This window comes from Cyprinus carpio, chromosome A11, assembly GCF_018340385.1.
Source record: "Cyprinus carpio isolate SPL01 chromosome A11, ASM1834038v1, whole genome shotgun sequence".
Lineage (NCBI taxonomy): Eukaryota > Metazoa > Chordata > Actinopteri > Cypriniformes > Cyprinidae > Cyprinus > Cyprinus carpio.
In genome coordinates, this window is record NC_056582.1 from 24,201,650 (window position 1) to 24,220,809 (window position 19,160).

Here is a 19,160-nt window from a genome sequence, read left to right on the forward strand (position 1 = left end):
CTTCAGACGTATCTGAATCATCTGAACACACAACAAACCCCCATCATTCTGTTCAACACATGACTAACAGCCTGAATATATATATGTGTGACCCTGGAGCACAAAACCAGTCATAAGGGTCAGTTTCTCGAAATTGAGATTTATACATCATCTGAAAACTTAATAAATAAGCTTTCCATTTATGGATGGTTTATTAGGACAATATTTGTCTGAGATACAACTATTTGAAAATCTGGAATCTGAGGGTGAAAAGAAATCTAAATATTGAGAAAATCGCCTTTAAAGTTGTCCAAATGAATTCTTAGCAATGCATATTACTAATCAATAATTAAGTTTTGATATATTTACAGTAGAAAATTTACAAAATATCTTCATGGAACATGATCTTGATATACTTGAACTTAATATCCTAATGATTTTTGGCATAAAAGAAAAATGGATAATTTTGACCGATACAATGTATTTTTGGTTATTGCTACAAATATAACCCAGCGACTCAAGAGTAAATTTTATACACATTTTTATATTTATTTTCTTTACATATTTTGGCCTTAAATAGTACTTATATTCTGCACAATGTTGACTCCTAATGTAATATACATTTAAAAATTAATATATAAAAATAATTATTTTATTTCATATATATCATATATATATATTACATATATATATATATATATATCTATATATATATATATATATATATACACACGGATTAAAACATATATACAGTACAGGTCAAAAGTTTTGGAAACATTACTATTTTTAATGTTTTTGAAAGAAGTTTCTTCTGCTCATCAAGCCTGCATTTATTTTGATCAAAAATACAGAAAAAAAAAATATTGTGATATATTATTACAATTTAAAATAATTGTTTTTAAATTCATTATACTTTAAATTATCATTTATTTCTGGGATGCAAAGCTGAATTTTTAGGATCATTATCACATGATCCTTTAGAAATCATTCTAATATGATGATTCATTATCAAAGTTGGAAACAGTTTCTGCTGCTTTAATATTTTTTCAGAACATGTGATACTTTTTTAGGATACTTTGATGAATAAAAAGTTTAAAAAAAAAAAAAAATATATATATATATATATATATATATATATATATATATAGATATATATATATATCATATACACTACTGGTCAGTAATTTGGGGTCAGTAATTTTTTTTCTTTCTTCTTTTTTTAAATAAAATCAATACTTTTATTCAGCAAGGATGTGTTAAATTGATAAAAAGTGATAGTTAAAGAAAATATATTATTAGAATATATATTATTATATAAAAAAAAATATTTTGAATAAATGCAGTTCTTTTTAACCTTTTATTCATCAAATATATTAGACAGCAGAACTGTTTCCAACACTCATAATAAATCAGAATATTAGAATGATTTCTAAATGATCATGTGATAGACTGGATGTTACATGTGACACTGAAGACTGGAGTAATGATGCTGAAAATTCAGCTTTGATCACAGAAATAAATTATATTTTAAAGCATATTAAAACAGAAAACTCTTATTTTAAGTTGCAATAATATGTCACAGTATTACTGTTTTTTTTCTGTATTTCTGATCAAGTAAATGCAGCCTTAATGAGCATAAAAGACTTCTTTCAAAAACATTAAAAATAGTAATGTTTCCAAACTTTTGACCTTTACTGTATATATATATATATATATATATATATATATATATATATATATTTTTTTAAATCCCAGATTTACTTCACTGCATAAATATTGCATGAATATTGAGATATAAAATCAAAGTGTCATAAAGGTGAAAAAGTTTAAGATAATTATAGCTATATCACCCAGTCCTGATTATTATAATTATTTTTTAATGATTTTAACAATAAAAAATATTATGTATAAAAAATTCTATATTTATGTCACTGTAAAGCATAAATATTGAGATATACATCAAAGTGTCACCCAATACTGAAAAAGTTTGACATTTATTTTAATTTTTATTATTTACTTTTAATAGTAAAAATTTATTTAATTATTTAACTAACTGTAATATCAGCATTATTTTTGCATTTTGAATATATACATTTTATATTTTAGAATACATGTATTATTATTTATTATTATTATTTAAAAACTTTCTACTTAATTTTTATTCTGCACAATGAAAATAAACTGGACTAATTTAATCTATTTACCAAAAACATTTTTTTAAATCTTATTTTAAGACACTGAAGAGCCAATATAATAAATATAAGAATAAAAAAGACAGATATAATTTTAGGTATATCACTGTATAGCACTAAAGTACATCTCTGGACATTTTAGTAGTGAAAAAAATTACTTATAACTATTTGTTTGGTTTCTTTATGAACCATTTCCCTTTCAAAGACAGAGGTTGTCACATTTTAATAAAGCTCAGGCACATTTTCAGCAATAATTTCCGCTAAAGCAGAGGCAGGTCAGCATCACACACCTGGGCTTCTCCTGCGTCTCGATGAGGCGGATGACGTCCTCCATCCAGAGCATGAGGTCACGCACCATACTGAAGAAGCGGAACTTGTCTCCGGTGTCCAGCAGTCGTGTCCGCCGGCCCTCGCAGGCCTCCAGCAGACTCCTCCAGGCCTCCAGCACCTCGCCCTCACGCCGCTGGATGTCGTCTGCTTTGTCTCCAGCATACGCTGACTGCAGGCGCACGGCGTCCTCCTGCAGCTGCCGGACCTGAGCACACAAGCAGGGGGCAGCAGTGAGTAAAACACCTCTTTATGCGCTTCAGTGAGATGTGGGACAGAAACGCTGAATATGCAGCATTTGACGCTTAAAGGACGCATTTAGTGCAAGACAAAGCCATAACATTTTAAGACCCATTAATTAAGTGAAGAGTCCTAGACAGTGCATTTAGCCGATAAAACTGGTTAATTTACTTCTTTGTTGTGCAATATTAGTCTCGTAACGCATGGTTCACCTTCAGAGGTCAATGATGCACAAACGAAGGCTGCGGAAAAAACCTCACTGTGGCATTTGAGAAAGGACTTTACTGAGGAGAGCATATCCATCGTCTCAACCAATCAGATGTTTTTACGCTAATCACGGCAGACAATAAAAAATAATATTTAAATATAAAATATATATTTAATAAATATTTTTAATAGATAAAATATTATATATTTTATTATTATTATTTTAGAATATTATTATTGTGTTTTATTAAAATATTAATTATTATTGCAACCAATCAGATGTTTTTATGCTATTCACTGCAGACAATTAAAAAATTATATTTAAATATAAAATATATATTTAATAAATATTTTTAATTTATAAAATATTAATATATATGTTTTTATTATTATTATTATTTTAAAATATTATTATTGTTTTATTAAAATATTAATTATTATTGCAACCAATCAGATGTTTTTATGCTATTTACTGCAGACAATTAAAAAATATATTTAAATATAAAATATATATTTAATAAATATTTTTAATTTATAAAATATTAATATATATTTTTATTATAATTATTTTAAAATATAAAAATATTATGTTTTATTAAAATGTTAATTATTATTTTTTAACTATATTTTCTATTTTAAAAAAATACAAATTAATCTATTTTCCCCCTCTCTCTCTCTTTCTCTCTCTCTATAACTGAAAATTTATATTAATATTTAAACATTCTGAATTACTCTAAAATTGTATAGAATTTTATATATGTATAATTCTATAAATTTTTTGAATAATTTTAAAAATAATTTAGAATAATTAGAATAATTTAAAGACAAAAACATATCAAAAACACATTAACAACAGTAAGATTGCAAACTATAATTACACTTTGAAAGTATTTTCTATTATAATATATTTTTAAATTTTAATTATTTTCACTGTATTGTAGATCAAATGATATGCAGCCTTGATATGCAAAAGAGATCTTAATTATTCCAAATTATACATTATATATATTTATATATCAGCATTATATTTTACATTTTTTTGGAATATATTAATTTTCATGTTTTTGTACATATTTATTATTATACATAATTGTCTTGTACTTATGTCCTGAACAGTGACAATACAGTAAAGCTGATTTAATCAGATTCTGAATAATTTAAAAATATAAATTTTTAAGCCACTGCAGAGCAAACACATACATATTATTATAAATCAAATGTGTCAAAAGGATGAAAATTATTTTTGATCTGATTTATGATGTTTAGCAGGATCAGCCAGACTCACCTGCGTCCCGAGAGCTTGAATGTCGTGTTCAAACGTGGTGTGCATCCTCTGCAAGGTTTCCACCGTGTTCTGGTCTCGCCCCAGCTCTTCTGGAAGCTTCTTATGCTTGTCCAGGATGCGTCCCAGAATCTCCTTGGCGTCGTGGTAGAACTTGTGCAGCTCGTAGGATGCGGCAAGAATCTGTGTGCGTGTGTCGATGAGCTCCAGCAGATCGGCCCAGGCCTCGTTCAGACCGTCCTTCCACTCGGCCACAGTCGCCGCGTCAGTGTGCCCTGCGTTTATCAGATCGTCAGCCATACGGTTGACTCCGTCCACGCGCTCCTGACCGATGTTTCCCGTGTCGCGAGCAAACTCACGGAAGCGCTCCTGCAACATCTGCGGTAGAGGAACAAAAATGCATTTATTATATGATCAAATTTGGTAAATTTACCCTCATTTACATGCTGCAATGCACCATTAATAAATATTAGTGCTGTCAAACAATTAATCGTGATTAATCGCATCCAAAATTCCCCAAAGTTTGTTTACATAATAAATGTGCGTGTAATGTGTATATTTATTATGTATATATAAATGCACGTATATATTTAGAAAATATTTACATGCATTGATTATGTAAACAAATTTTTATTTTGCATGCGATTAATCGTTTGACAGCACTAATAAATATTAATAAAGTTCAGTGATGTTCGCCGAAACTGATTCTTGATCAAATAAAAGTAGGCCTGGAGAGCATAAGAGAATTATTATTATTTTTTTTTTTAAATCTTAATTATTTCAAAACTCTCTCTCTCTATATATATATATATCTATACAGTTCTGCTTAACACAAATGCATTTATTATATGAGAACATTAAGTATATTTGCAACATGTCTTGATAATTGGATATAATCAGACTGGGATTACAGCATTACGTAATATCCATAATAAAAGCTTTATTTCATTTCTGGTCGGAGATCATGCCATAAGTCTGATCTGTTCATTAATTTTAGTAAAAAATGTAACATTTCCTCTATAAATCAATCAGTTTGGCCTGTTTAAAAATAATCTGGTTTGAGTTTGTGTGTTTGTTAGAAAAGCAAAGAATATTCTTGCATATACGTCTAAAAAAAAGTTTGAGATATAATTTTATTTATATCACCCAGTCTTTAAAAAATACCATATATTTAAAAAAAAAAAAATTATAAAAAGAAGTTTTGACACTTTATTTGTTTTTGTAAGTTTATTTTAAATTATTATTTTTTTTTTTAGTATTTTTTAATATATTAAATTTATGTCATAATCATTATTTTCTTGTACTTAAATAGTTATACCTGCACAATGACAATAAAGTTGGCTCCAAACTAATTTAAATAATATACTGAAATGTTTTCTTTTTTTAAAATAATATTTCTAAGCCACTGCAGGGCAATGAAAAAGACTGATTACTTTAACTATACCATAGATTAACCTTAACACTTTAATAAAACTCTGACATTTTGATGCTGGACTTACAGTGACGTGTTCGTAGTCTTGTCCGAGCTCGTGAGATCCAGCCACCACCTCTCTCTCTGCGATCCACTGCTCCAGATCGTCCACCTCCCGGTTGAGCTGGAAGAGGCGGAAGCGCTCCTCTAGTTTGCCTCTCCTCTCCTCTGATAGGTCCTTCAGTCCGGCGTACAGCTTATCTACCTGCGACTGACGCATGCCGATCCTCTCACTGCAGCACACACACACTTCAGAAGTCAGGGCTGATTTTAAAAGATCATATTCAGAAATGTTCAGCATAAGATGTTAATCAGGCCAGAGGTGTAAAGACTGAGACCTGTGATCTTGAAATACAAACGTGAGAGTGTACGTCTAATTCAGACTGATTCAAAATCAGATTCAGAGTCACAATGAGATTCAGACCCAGGTTTAGAATCAAAGTCAGTTTCACAGCCAGAATGAAATAGGATTACGATCCAGTAGATTCAAAGTCAGCATTACAGTCAAAAGAAGAATAAGATTCAGATTTACAATCAAAAAATGAAAGTCAAAGTTAGTTTTAGAGTCAAAATCAGATTTTAATTTAGACTCAAAGTCCGTTTCAGAACCATATTTGGGTTTAGAATCAATTTCAATGAAATCAGTGTCAGAGATGTCAGTTTCAGAGTATCAAAATCAGATTTACATCCAGATTCAGAATCAAAGCCAAGTCAGTTTCAGAGTCAAAATCAGATTCATATTAAAAGTCAGATCCAGATTTAGAAATATATTTAGAAAACAATGTCAGAATCAAAACCAGATGGAGTTATAAAGTTAATATCAGATTCAAAATGAGATCCAGATTCTATATTTAGAGTCATATTAAGTATTGAACTGTGTGAAATGTACCTCTCGGGGTGGTTTGCGGCCACCAGGCCTCGGCTCGTCTTGGACAGTTGGTGCACGGTTTCAGCATAGTCCTCCACCGCCTGCTCCAAGATCTGGTGTTTCTTCAGCATGGCCACTGAGCTCTGCTCATCCTGAGAACAGCATTCAAATATTAAACCAAGCTAATGTTCAATTTTAGCAGTTAAAGGGTCATGAACTGAGAAATCAAAAATCCCTTGATCTTTTGTTGTATATGAGCTCACTGTACTATAAAAACCTACTGTAAGCTTCGGAACTCAAAACTTTCGCATAAGTCCAAACAGGGCGTCCTTAGGGGATGCAACTGGTGTGGTCACACCGGGCCCCGCGCGGAGGCGGGGTTTAGCCACACTATTAAGTCACTATTATTAGGGAGCAGGGCCCCCCTCGGTCCGTTTGCGGTCGTGTGGTCCGTTCGCTCCCTACCTCGCACTTGGCCCCGCATCTGCTAAGGACGGCCCTGAGTCTAAAAACATCTAATATTGAAGCCAATCTCCCAAAATGACAGGTTGTGGAATGTGCCACTTTATGACTTAATAGTGTGGCTAAACCCCGCCTCCGCAGAAGATGATCAACGCCTGCTTCTACATCACTGCCTGTTTAGCCCCGCCCACCGATTCTAAAGCACTGCCTGTTTAGCTCCACCCACCGAGTATACAGCACTGCATATTTAGACCCACCCACAGATTCTACCTCACCCCACCTATACCACAACACACACATTCTAGAACAACCAACTTTAATCCCCACCCACCCCAACCCCTGTTTAGCATCCACCCACCGATTCTACAGCACTGCATGTTTAGCCCCACCCACTGTACAGCCTGTTAAGCCCAGCCCACCGATTCTACAACACTGCCTGTTTAGCTCCGCCCACCGATTCTAGAACACTGACTATTTAGCCCCACCCACTGTAATGCCTATTTAGCTCCGCCCACCAATTCACACACTGTTTTTATTACCTGATCACTATTGCTTTTGTCTGTTATTACAGATGTACTGAGTATTTATGCGATTTTGACCTAAATCACAGCAGCATCCATCTGTGAATGTAGCTGTCAAACATACACAACTGTAAGCCAATCATCTACAATCCATGGCTATTCAAACAGCATTCTGATGAGACGGGGTTAAAACAGGGCTGAAAATAGCCTGTTACTGCTAAATTATAATGTTTTTTATGTAAAAATCTTATATAACATTATAAATGGACCTCAGAGAACAGTACAAAATGATAAAAAAGGCAGTTCTTAACCCCTTTAAAGCAAATAGATATCATTGTATCTCCCCAGTTGCTTAATCATAGCACATCAGAACACTGAATTTTGTATAACAAGTTTTCTGAAATGTTGTTTAAACAAGCAAATTAGACATTATCTAATTAAATATGTACTAATTTGCAAAATCTGAACAGTGGATAAAGCCAGGTTCAAAATTGTTGTTTGATTTTGTTGACATATTAAGAGTTATTTTGGTTTTGTCTTTTGGATTTCTACATAAATCAGTGCATTTATAGTGCATTAATTGCGATAGTCATTAATGTTAATGTGCATTGAGACAGGTTTATTTGGTGCATTTAAGACCAAATAAAACCATTTCAATGCACATTAACATTAATGATCTCTGCAGAAACGACTAATCTGTGATTTACAGATTACAGGAACATAACAGACCTTGGCCTTCTCTTCAGACATCATGTAGAGCTCCTGCTCGCTCATCCAGGCTTCAGCTTCAGCTGCGTCAAAGTAGTACTGCTGGGCCTTATGTGCCTCCTCGAGTCTGGCGTGCCGTTTCTCCGTCTCCTGGATGATCAGGCTCCACAGCTGCTGCAGGTCAGACAGACGGGCTCGGATGGCCTCTACGTTGGGACTGTCGGCCTTCAGGATGCTCTGGCTGCGCTCGAAGATGTCGTCACAGCGTGGCTGATGGCCCTGGATCTCCTTCTGTAATGTCTTTGGATTAAAGGACATTTGAGTTAGTGTGTGTGTGTGGAAAACCTGTTTTTAATTATGTACCTAATTAAATGAAATGTACAATAGCAGCACAAATTATCATGATGACACAACAAGCAGTTCGAAAGCTTGGGGTCGCTAAGATTTTTTAAAAATGTTTCTGAAATAATTATTTTCTGCTCAGCAAAGCTGCATTTATTTGATCAAAAAGCAAAAACAGTAATATTGTGAAATATTATCACAATTTAAAATACCTGTTGTCAATGCATTTTAAAATATAATTTATTAATGTTATCAAAGCTGAATTTTTAGTCTTCAGCGTCACATGATCTTCAGAAATCATTCTAATATGCTGATTGGATGCTCAAGAAACATTGCTGATTATTATCAGTGTTGAAACAGTAGTGCTGCTTCATATTTGTGTGGAAACTGTGATGCATTTTGTTTTTAAGGATACTTTTATGATCAGAAAGCTCAAAAGACCAGGATTTATTTGAAATAAAAAAATCTTTTGTAACATTATCAGTGTTATTTCATAATTTTTGTTAATATTTTCAATTCATTTTATACCTCACATTTTCACTTTAATTTAATTTTAATTTCAGTATTTTTGTTGTTTATTTTATTTTTAGTGCTTTTATTCATTTTTATCAATTCATGTTTATTTTATTTTAAGTAACAATTTTTTTAATGGTTTTAATTAAAAAAAAAAAAAAAAAAATACAGAATACATAAAATAAAGAATACATTTTTTTATAAAAATCTTACAGACCCCAAACTTTTGTACAGGAGTGTGGCAAAATGTTGATTCACATATTAATCGCCATCCTATCTGCTGCTGATTCGCATCGATTTCAAAAATCGATTTTCTAATGGCTTATATAATATTTCACATTTCTTCAACTCTGTGGTACTACAGTACTTAAAGTTATTGACACATCAGAGTAATAATGAAACATGCAAGAATCAAAAAATGGCTGGGACGTGCTTGATTTGATCGGTGCATTCGTTCTTAAAGTGACAGCAGCCGCTTGTTGCCATCTGTTTCATTAATGTTAATCAAAAAAACAAAAAAGGTAAGAAAATGACACTACTTTCGGCTGAATCACTTTTCTATCCTTATTATGAGCCAATTTATATTTAATTCTTACAGTGAAGACTATGCAGTGTTTTACATTTCATTATACTATTTCTATAGTATTTTTTACTACATGTTAGAATCGATGCTAGTATATCTTATTAGTTAGTTTGTTTGCAAATAGTAACTTTTTTAAAAAAAGTGACCAGTGACACATTACCTGGTTCTTCTTGATGAGCAGCTGAACAGTCTGTAGATTGTGGCCATGGTCTGTCGACGTAGCGAGAGGCATCCGCTCCTCAACCCAGAGCTGAGGAGAAACAAAGAGTTAAACACATGAACAGCTCGACATTCACACGCATATATAAACCCAAACTCACAATCTCATCCTCCACGTCGCGGTTAAACTGATGAATCTCCCGAGAGGCCATGAGGAAGTTTTTCCGTTTCTGCAACGGCTCCAGCAGCTCCTTAAACTTCAGCTCCACCTCCTTCCGGCGTCCGTCGACCTCGTCCGTGTCCTTTCCTTCCTGCCTCAACACATGAGCTTGAGACTGGAGCTCCTCCACCTCCCTCTGACGCACCTCCACCTGGTTCTCCAGCATCTGGACACAGAGGAGAAGAGTGAGTCTGGTCCTTCAGAATATAAACACAGCCGTCAGCCTGTGATCATCTCAAACCTGTTGTTTCTTCAGCAGGATGCTGACGCTGGTCAGATCTTTGCCGTAGTCGTCCGATTGGATCTGACCCTCCAGACCCACCAGCCATTTGTCCAGATCAGCGCAGCTCTGCGTGAAGAGTTCGGCCTTGTTGGCATCAAACAGACACTGAGCTTTAGTCTGAGTCGTAGTTTCCAGTTCGGTCCACATCTTCTGCAACGTGGCCAACTTCTCCTTCACTATGGCTTCTGTCTCCGGCTTCTCCGAGACCAGCTGTGTCCCTTCCTGCAGACGGACAGAGAAATCACATCATATGTAATGAAATCATATTTACATTTATGCAATTTTGTTTATTTGTGATATACAATGCCAGGTTTATTAAACACCTAGATCAGGAAGCAAGCAAGAAAAGAGGAGAAAATGCTTTCAAAAGTGCATTGGTTTAAATGACATAAAAAAGGATATAGCATGGAATCCTCTATTGAATAAAAAAGAAAAAACGTAACGTGACTCTTTTCTCACAATACTTGTGAGTAGAGATGTAACGATTCACTCAACTCAAGATTCAATTCACAATTATTTTTTAACCAAATGAGATTTAAGACAAATTATAAATTAAATGTGTCCTTATATTATTGCTTGGAAAAAATGCTGCACGTTTCTTCGTGAAATTGAAATATAAGACTATAATAATATACTAATATAGCAATTGCATATCATTGCTCTTTTGTTGGTTTTGATTGCTTCTATTGTCCTCATTTGTAAGTCACTTTGGATAAAAGCATCTGCTAAATGACAAGATTTAAATATAACGTAAATGTAAATAACAAAACTAAATCAAAATTTTAAAACAAGCCCCAAATCAAATAAATAAGTAACACAAATAAAAGAAATCTCTTTATATGAAAAAAATGGGTTTGTCTGTGCTCTTTCCATTTAAAATTAGAGGCAACCACTGCATTTTAATCATGATTCAAACAAAGATGCTGCATACATGCAACATGAGCAGTTTTTAATCTAAATTAGATTGTGTAATTTCGAAATTTGAAGCAAAAACAGAATGATTTGACTTCAGTTTTGTGAAACTATCATAATGAATATTTGCATGAAACAGAAACAGCAGACGAGCTGAACGAGACGCAGATTCACTCTCTGCCAGCAGGTGGAGCTTAAGCGTTTCCTTGGTTACCGCTGTAAACAAAGCACTTATGAACACTGCAGCAGGTGGTGCTTAAAAGCGTTTCCTTGGTTACCGCTGTAAACAAAGCACTTATGAACACCGCAGCAGGTGGAGCTTAAAGCGTTTACTCGGTTACCGCTGTAAACAAAGCACTTATGAACACCCGCAGCAGGTGGCGCTTAAAGCGTTTCCTTGGTTACCACTGTAAACAAAGCACTTACGAACACCGCAGCAGGTGGCGCTTAAAGCGTTTCCTTGGTTACCGCTGTAAACAAAGCACTTATGAACACCGCAGCAGTTGGAGCTTAAAGCGTTCCTTGGTTACCGCTGTAAACAAAGCACTTATGAACACCGCAGCAGGTGGCGCTTAAAGCGTTTCCTTGGTTACCCGCTGTAAACAAAGCACTTATGAACACCGCAGCAGGTGGCACTTAAAGCGTTTCCTTGGTTACCGCTGTAAACAAAGCACTTATGAACACCGCAGCAGGTGGCGCTTAAAGCGTTTCCTTGGTTACCGCTGTAAACAAAGCACTTATGAACACCGCAGCAGGTGGAGCTTAAAGCGTTTCCTTGGTTACCGCTGTAAACAAACACTTATGAACACTGCAGCAGGTGGAGCTTAAAGCGTTTCCTTGGTTACCGCTGTAAACAAAGCAGCACTGCACTTATGAACTTTAATATGCTTTATACAGAGGCAAGATGAAAAGAAAAATACCATCTAAATTTTTCTAAATACAGTAAGTTCCCCTCAGACAGGCATTCATATAAAATAAACTTCCCCTAACTGAATCATGATTTGTTTAGCATCTCAACCGATTTGAATCGTCACATATTTGAATCGATTTTCAACCTGCTCGCGATTAATCGTTGCATCCCTGCTTGTGAGATATAATCTTGAAATTGTGATATATAAACTCAGAATTCTGACTTTCTTTCTCGCAATTCTGATTTTATATCTCGCAAACCGGATTGGGATCGGATTTGTGAGATAAATGCACAAAAACATAAAAAACAGCACATTTCAAGACTTTTATGTTAAATGTATTAAGAACTGACCTTCTCGATTTTGTCCAGCCATTCTTTGTTGGACTGCAGTTCGGCCATGAAGGCCTGGTGTTTGAGCCATTTGCTGTGCAGGTTGCGAGCTTCATCGTAGGACATGTCCTGTGCTGTCAGCATCTTCTCATTGATCCAGAGAGACAGCTGAGCAGAGGACGCAAAAACAGTCAAGCTATGATGTATTTCTATTGGATTTGCCTTGTTTTTTAGCACATAAAACTAAAACTGAAACTAAAACTATTAAAAAAAATTCTTACTTGTAATAAATACGTTAACAGAAATAAAATAAAATATTATATATTCAAATATATATATATAATAAAAGTAAATTTATAAACCTGAAAATAAAAAATAATAAAAACTCAAAAACACCAAACAACAAAATTAATAAAATTGTATGTATATATATATATATATATATATATATATATATATATAATATATATATATATATATATATAGAAGAGCTGTCAAACGATTAATCGCATCCAAAATAAAAGTTTTTGTTTACATAATATATGTGTGTGTACTGTGCATATTTATTATGTATATATAAATACACAAACATACATTTATATTTTAAAAAAATATTTACACACACACACACACACACACACACACACACACATATAATAATAATTTATATTATTTATAAACAGAAGTATTTTATATTTAACCAAAAAAAAAAATCTTAAATATATGCATGTTTATGTATTTATATATACATAATAAATCGTGATTGATCTTTTGACAACATATATATTAAATTAAAATTAAATTAAATTTATGCATTTAGCAGATACTTTTATCCAAAGCGACTTACAGTGCATTCAGGCTATCAATTTTTACCTATCATGTGTTCCCGGGGAATCGAACCCCCAACCTTGCGCTCATTAACGCAATGCTCTACCACTTGAGCTACAGGAGCATATATATAAACGGATTCAAAATATTAATAAAAATTATAATAAACATCTGTTACAGTTAACTAAAACTGAAACTAATATCATAAAAAAATTTACTGAAATAAAATATAAAAAATACTTTTTATTTCATTTAGTTGCCAAGGCAACATTTCTCATTTTAATTTAGTTTAATTTGATATACTAAAATAACTAAAAATAATAAAAACTATACAGACATATAAAAAGATATTAAAAATGGCAAAAAACACACAACAAAATTACTGAACCTTTAACTAAAATGAAAATAAAAATTCAAAATATTAATATGTTTTTATTATATATAAACTATTAATTATAGTTTCTTAATGATGCTGAAACAACAGGGTCCGCTCACCTCCTGGCAATCCTGCAAGAACTTCTGCAGGTCTCTGTTGTCCTTCAGCCTCATGAGCAGCTCCACGGCTGCCTCACGGTTCTTCTTATGCCTGCAGGTTAAAGGTTGAAGGTCAACCAGACCCCTTTGTCTATTATCCTATTCACTTTGACTTGTTTAGGTGCATGTGTTTTGTTACCGGTCATCGATGGAGGCTGCTCTCTCCTGGATGCGGTCAGCATTGATGTTTCCATCACTGGCCAGTCTCCTCCCTGCCTCCACCACACTGTTGATCCCATCCTCATCATCAATCCATCCTGTTCATTAATTCCACCCTCTTCTCAATCAAAGCCTCTGCTCATTCAAGGTATGAGCCAATCTCGGTATGAGCCAGAACATACTCCTACAGAAAGACATTGAATAAATCACTCAGATGAAGCTCAAACTAGATGGGTTTTCATAGCAATGTCATAAAATAACCTTTCAGTGAACAGAACCATTTTTAATTAGTGTGAAACACTTTTTAATAAGCCAAAAAAAGTATTGTTATTTAAAATAAAATGATTATTATTTTTATATACTTGATTTTTTTTAGTTTACCGTGAAATATTACAATAGCAAAATTTCTTCCTTTTTTCGTTTAACATTTGAAAATGAAGAAATTAAGAGAGAAAAAATATTAGTTTAAGTAATATTAATAAAAAACCATTATAATATATAAAACACCGAAATTATTTAATTAAAAATCTGTGAAATATTTCATAAAAAATTTCATTATATTAAAAAAAAATCAATATAGTAAAACAAAAAATATTACAATAGATGTGTAATTTAAAAAAAGTAAAGATTAGTATTGTAATTTTAAATACTATTATTACTGTTTTTATTATTACATACTCAATTTTAAAATTTTATTTGTAAAATATTACAATAGTAAAATTTCTTATTTTTTACATTTTTATTTAGTAAAACAAAATCACATTACGGCTAAGTGCAATTATCCCCCCAAAAAATTAAAAATTAGTATTGTAATTTTTAATATTATTATTATTATTATTAAATACTCAATTTTTACACTTTATTGTAAAATATTACAATAGTAATAACTCTTATTTTGTTTAATATTTTTATTTAGTAAACCAAAAATCGCAATATGGATTAATGCAATTATCATAAAAAACTGTTAAAAATTAAAATATTAAGACAGATAAAAAAATATTGGTATTGTCATTTAAAATAATATTTTTCTTAAATCCTACATTTTAATTTTACAATAGTAACATTTTAATTACGATAGTAATATTTCGCCTTATTTTTGTTTGCAGCAGTGTCAACCAGTGAAGAAGACCATTTTTTGTTTCCCAAAAACCTTTCAGTGAAACCATAAAAATTAAAAAAAACTTTTTTTTTTTTTAATGTGAAGAAGAATCTTTTTCACCTATAAAGAATCTTGGATGTTAAAGGTTCTTCATGGAATCATCAACGCCTATAAAGAGCCTTCATTTTTTTCAGGAGTACACTGGTGATCAAGCAACTTACCTGGTTGTTGAGGAAGGCCTCGGCTTGTTTGGTGTCTCTGAGGAAGATCTGATAGGCGTGAGACTGCGACAGAAGGTTCTGCCGGTTCTCCCACATCTTATGGAGCTCGTTCCATCCAGTATCCAGAGCCTGGAGCCTCTGTCTCAGGAACATGTACTGAGCGGTCCGTTGGTCCCTGCTTCACCATTCTCGCCGCATGTCCCTCATCTTCTGGTAGGTCGCTCTTCGTAATTTGTTAATCTCGTTCTTGATGCATTCGGGTTGGGCCAGAAGCTTCTCGGCCTCGGTCAGCGTGTTGGGCATGTCCTCGGACGCGATGGCCGTCTGCGTGCGGGAAAGCCAGGACTGGAAATCGTCCAGCTCTCGGAGGAACTGCTGCAGCTTGCTGGCTTCCCCGAGAGACGCCTCGCGGTTTCGTAGGGTTTCCTTCATCTCCTCCCAGACGGCGGTGATCTCGGCGTGCCAGCCGTGCCCGTGATGGCTTTCTGGGCCTGTCAGGGTGTTCGCCGCCCAAGCGCGTCCGCCTCTCCGCGGAGGTCGCCCAGTTTGGCTTCGATGGCGCCAGATCGCGCTCCAGTGCCGTGAGCTTGCGCTGGAGGGCCATGACGCCGCGTCAGGTTCGTTGCCCCAGCTCCTGGGGGACTCGATGACTTTGGTCTTCTCACGGATCCGGATTTGGTCTCGTTACAGTCCCAGGCTGGTAGTTCTGCACACCGCAAGGCGCGAGTTTCAGGGACTCTTTCTCCTTCTGATCCACCAGGTCACGGAACTGACTCCACCTGCGGATGAGCATCAGGTTCTAGTTTTACGCTGGACCCAGCTGGTTCATGCTGGTTAAGTGATAGTTTAGACGTGCTTAAAGGGTCATGAAACCCCAGACTACTTTTTCTAAGATTTTAGCAGAGGTGTTTGTGTTGCACATCATAGAAGACAATGTTAGCATCCGATAAACTTCCTCCCCCCCAAAAGTCGTGTATCAAAGCAACATGATCTAGTGACGCAGCTATGGCTAGTAACTTTCAGCAGGTATTTGTGCTTTCTACACAGAACTTAAAAAAGTATATTTGGCACCAGCACAGACAATGCTATGACTTGCCTGTGATTGTAGGTGGTTCCTGTTGCTTGGGGCTGTGATGTCTGTCTCACTCGGGTGTCCGCTGTGATCAGCTGCCTGCGGCGATCTGATTGACACAGCCACGCGTGAAGCCTGGTTATTCATTTCAGGCTCCAGACTCTCAAACCTGAAGGGCAATAAAAACATTTTCATCACAACAGTCTCAAGAACACAGTTTCTGAAGAATGATTTTTTTGCAATAAGGGGTAATTTGTCCCTTGAAAGTGGAGAATGTTGATGTGTACCCACTAGAGTGAACTTCAATCTGTTATCGCCCACAGAGAAGAGTAAGCATTCTTTGTTCTGCTGTTCGCCGCGGCGTGACTCTGAACATCTCGGCAGTAAACGCTCCGAATTATACTGGACTTGAAAACGGCCAAAATTCTGACAGCAAACTTAAAACTTGATTACTAGTAATACAAAAATTTCTAACACTAATTATCCCAAGCACTCAAAAAAAAAATTCAAACAAAAAACTGCTTCAAAATGCACATATTTAAACTCATTTCAAACTTAAAATTGCTTTAAAATGAAAGTTTTTAAAAAATACTTAAAATGTCAAACGGCTTTAAACTTTTAAAACTTCTTCAAACTTAAAACTCCTTCAAACCTTAAACAATTAAAACTACTTCAAACTTCTGCTTTAAAATTCAAGTTTTTAAAAATACTTCAAAATTAAAACTGCTTTATACTTTTAAACTACTTTAAACTTAAAACTGTTTTAAAATCCAAGTTTTTTTAAACTACTTCAAACTTAAAACTGCTTTAAAATTCCAAGTTTTTTGTAAACTATTCAAATTTAAATGGCTTTTTAAACTTTTTTAAAAAACACTCTTCAAATTTAAAACTGCTTTAAACTGAACATTTAAAACTTCTTCAAACTTAAAACTCCTTCAAACCTTGAACATTTAAAACTACTTCAAACTTAAAACTGCTTTTAAAATCCAAGTTTTTTTTAAACTACTTCAAGCTCAAAACTGCTTTAAAATTCAAGTTTTTAAAAATGCTTCAAATTTAAAACGGCTTTAAACTTTTGAAACTTCTTCAAACTTAAAATTCATTCAAACCTTGAACATTTAAAACTACTTCAAACTTCAAAACTGCTTTAAAATTAAAGTTGAAAAAAAAAATGCTTTAAAATTCAGGCTTTTAAACTCCTTCAAACTGCTTCAAACTTAAAGATTTTTGAACTATATCAAATGTAAAACTGCTTCAAGCTTTTAAAACTTAAAACTGCTTTAAAATTAAAGTTTTTAAAAATACTTCAGATTTAAAAGTGCTTTTTTCAAAACTTTAACATTTAAAACCACTTCAAAGGTCAAACTTTTTAAACTACTTTAAGCTGTCTGGCTTGGTTTCTCAAGCCACCATCAAACATTTAAAAATTATGCAAATCAAGTAAAATGGTCCCAAACACGCCCGCAAAATTAGCCCACTCAAATTTGCATGCAAGAAAATCCCAACTTAATTGGCATAAATATGACCACAAATATCCAGACTTGACCTCTCACCTGTGCATGAATTGACCCCCAGGGCCTCCAGTTTCTCGGGGATCTCCATGGCGGTTGAGCCACGGCTCCTTCTCAGTCGATCCAGAGAGCTCACACGCGTTCGTCCTCGGCTGGAACATCTTCTAGATGGCAAGGGCATCCTGCAGGGAGCCTGTTTTTCTTCATCTTGTTCAGCTCTGAAACCTCCTTATAGCGTTCTTTCGATGCCAGCTAGCCGTTCTTTGACGTTGGCCAGCCTCGGCCTGTTCGGGAAGGCAGGGACTGGGCCTGTTCAGTGTTGGAAGGCGTCAATCACCGGCGATAACTAGCAGCCTCTGCGATGCGTCTTGGTGTTTCCTGACCAAAGCTTGAGTGGAGAATTCATCGTGCAGCCACGTCCAGCGGTGGAGACGATCCGAAGCGCGTCTAAAGTCCAGGCGTCGACGTCATCCGCGTCGACTTGGAACTGATGAAGGGCTGCCAAGCCTCTTCCCAGGCGCTTTTTGCTCACCGCAAGCCGCTGTCCAAGAGCGGGCCCTTGGCCTGGAGCTGCGATTACTTCACGAATCTTGCTTCGCGAAGTGCCGCATCAGCCATACTTGACCCTCCGCACAGTGTGTGGAGATGACGGAGCGGCCACGTCATTTCATCTTCAAGAGCGCGGGTTTGGACTTCAAGAGACGCACGGCGCCCGTCAGATCCTTACCGCAGTCGTCGAGGACAGGGATCTGCTTTCTCGCGAATTCCAGCCCTCTCCTACCGCATTCCAGGAAAGAAACTCAAGGCGGCGGGACTCTCCAGACGGGCGCGGCGCTCCGCTGCTAGCTGGCTCAGCTCCTGATAGCACAACACCATGTGGACCACGCGGTCACGGACCACCTAAGGTCAAAAGGTTTTTAACAACCATCATCATATAGAAGAAAATATAAAAAACAAATAAACAAGAAACAAATAAACAAATAAAATATATTGTAAAAAAATATTTTTTTGAACAATAAAACATCACTGGAGTATGCTGTAGAAAAATACTCTTCCGGGCTTTCTAAAGTTTCACAATTTTATGTTTTTAATCCCGCTTCTTTGTGAAATTTACTTGCAATTTCTGGGTATAAAAACTACACCATTTTTTAGGGAAATAGGAAAACAGATGGAGTGGTTAAATACACTTTTCTTAACAAGCTGGTTCATTATTATTATTACGTATTA

The 19,160-nt window shown here is 34.7% G+C and overlaps 1 pseudogene; it reads right to left on the reverse strand.

The window, feature by feature from the left end:
- LOC109054110 overlaps window positions 1-19,160 on the reverse strand; it is a 67,800-nt pseudogene that overhangs the window by 11,229 nt on the left and 37,411 nt on the right.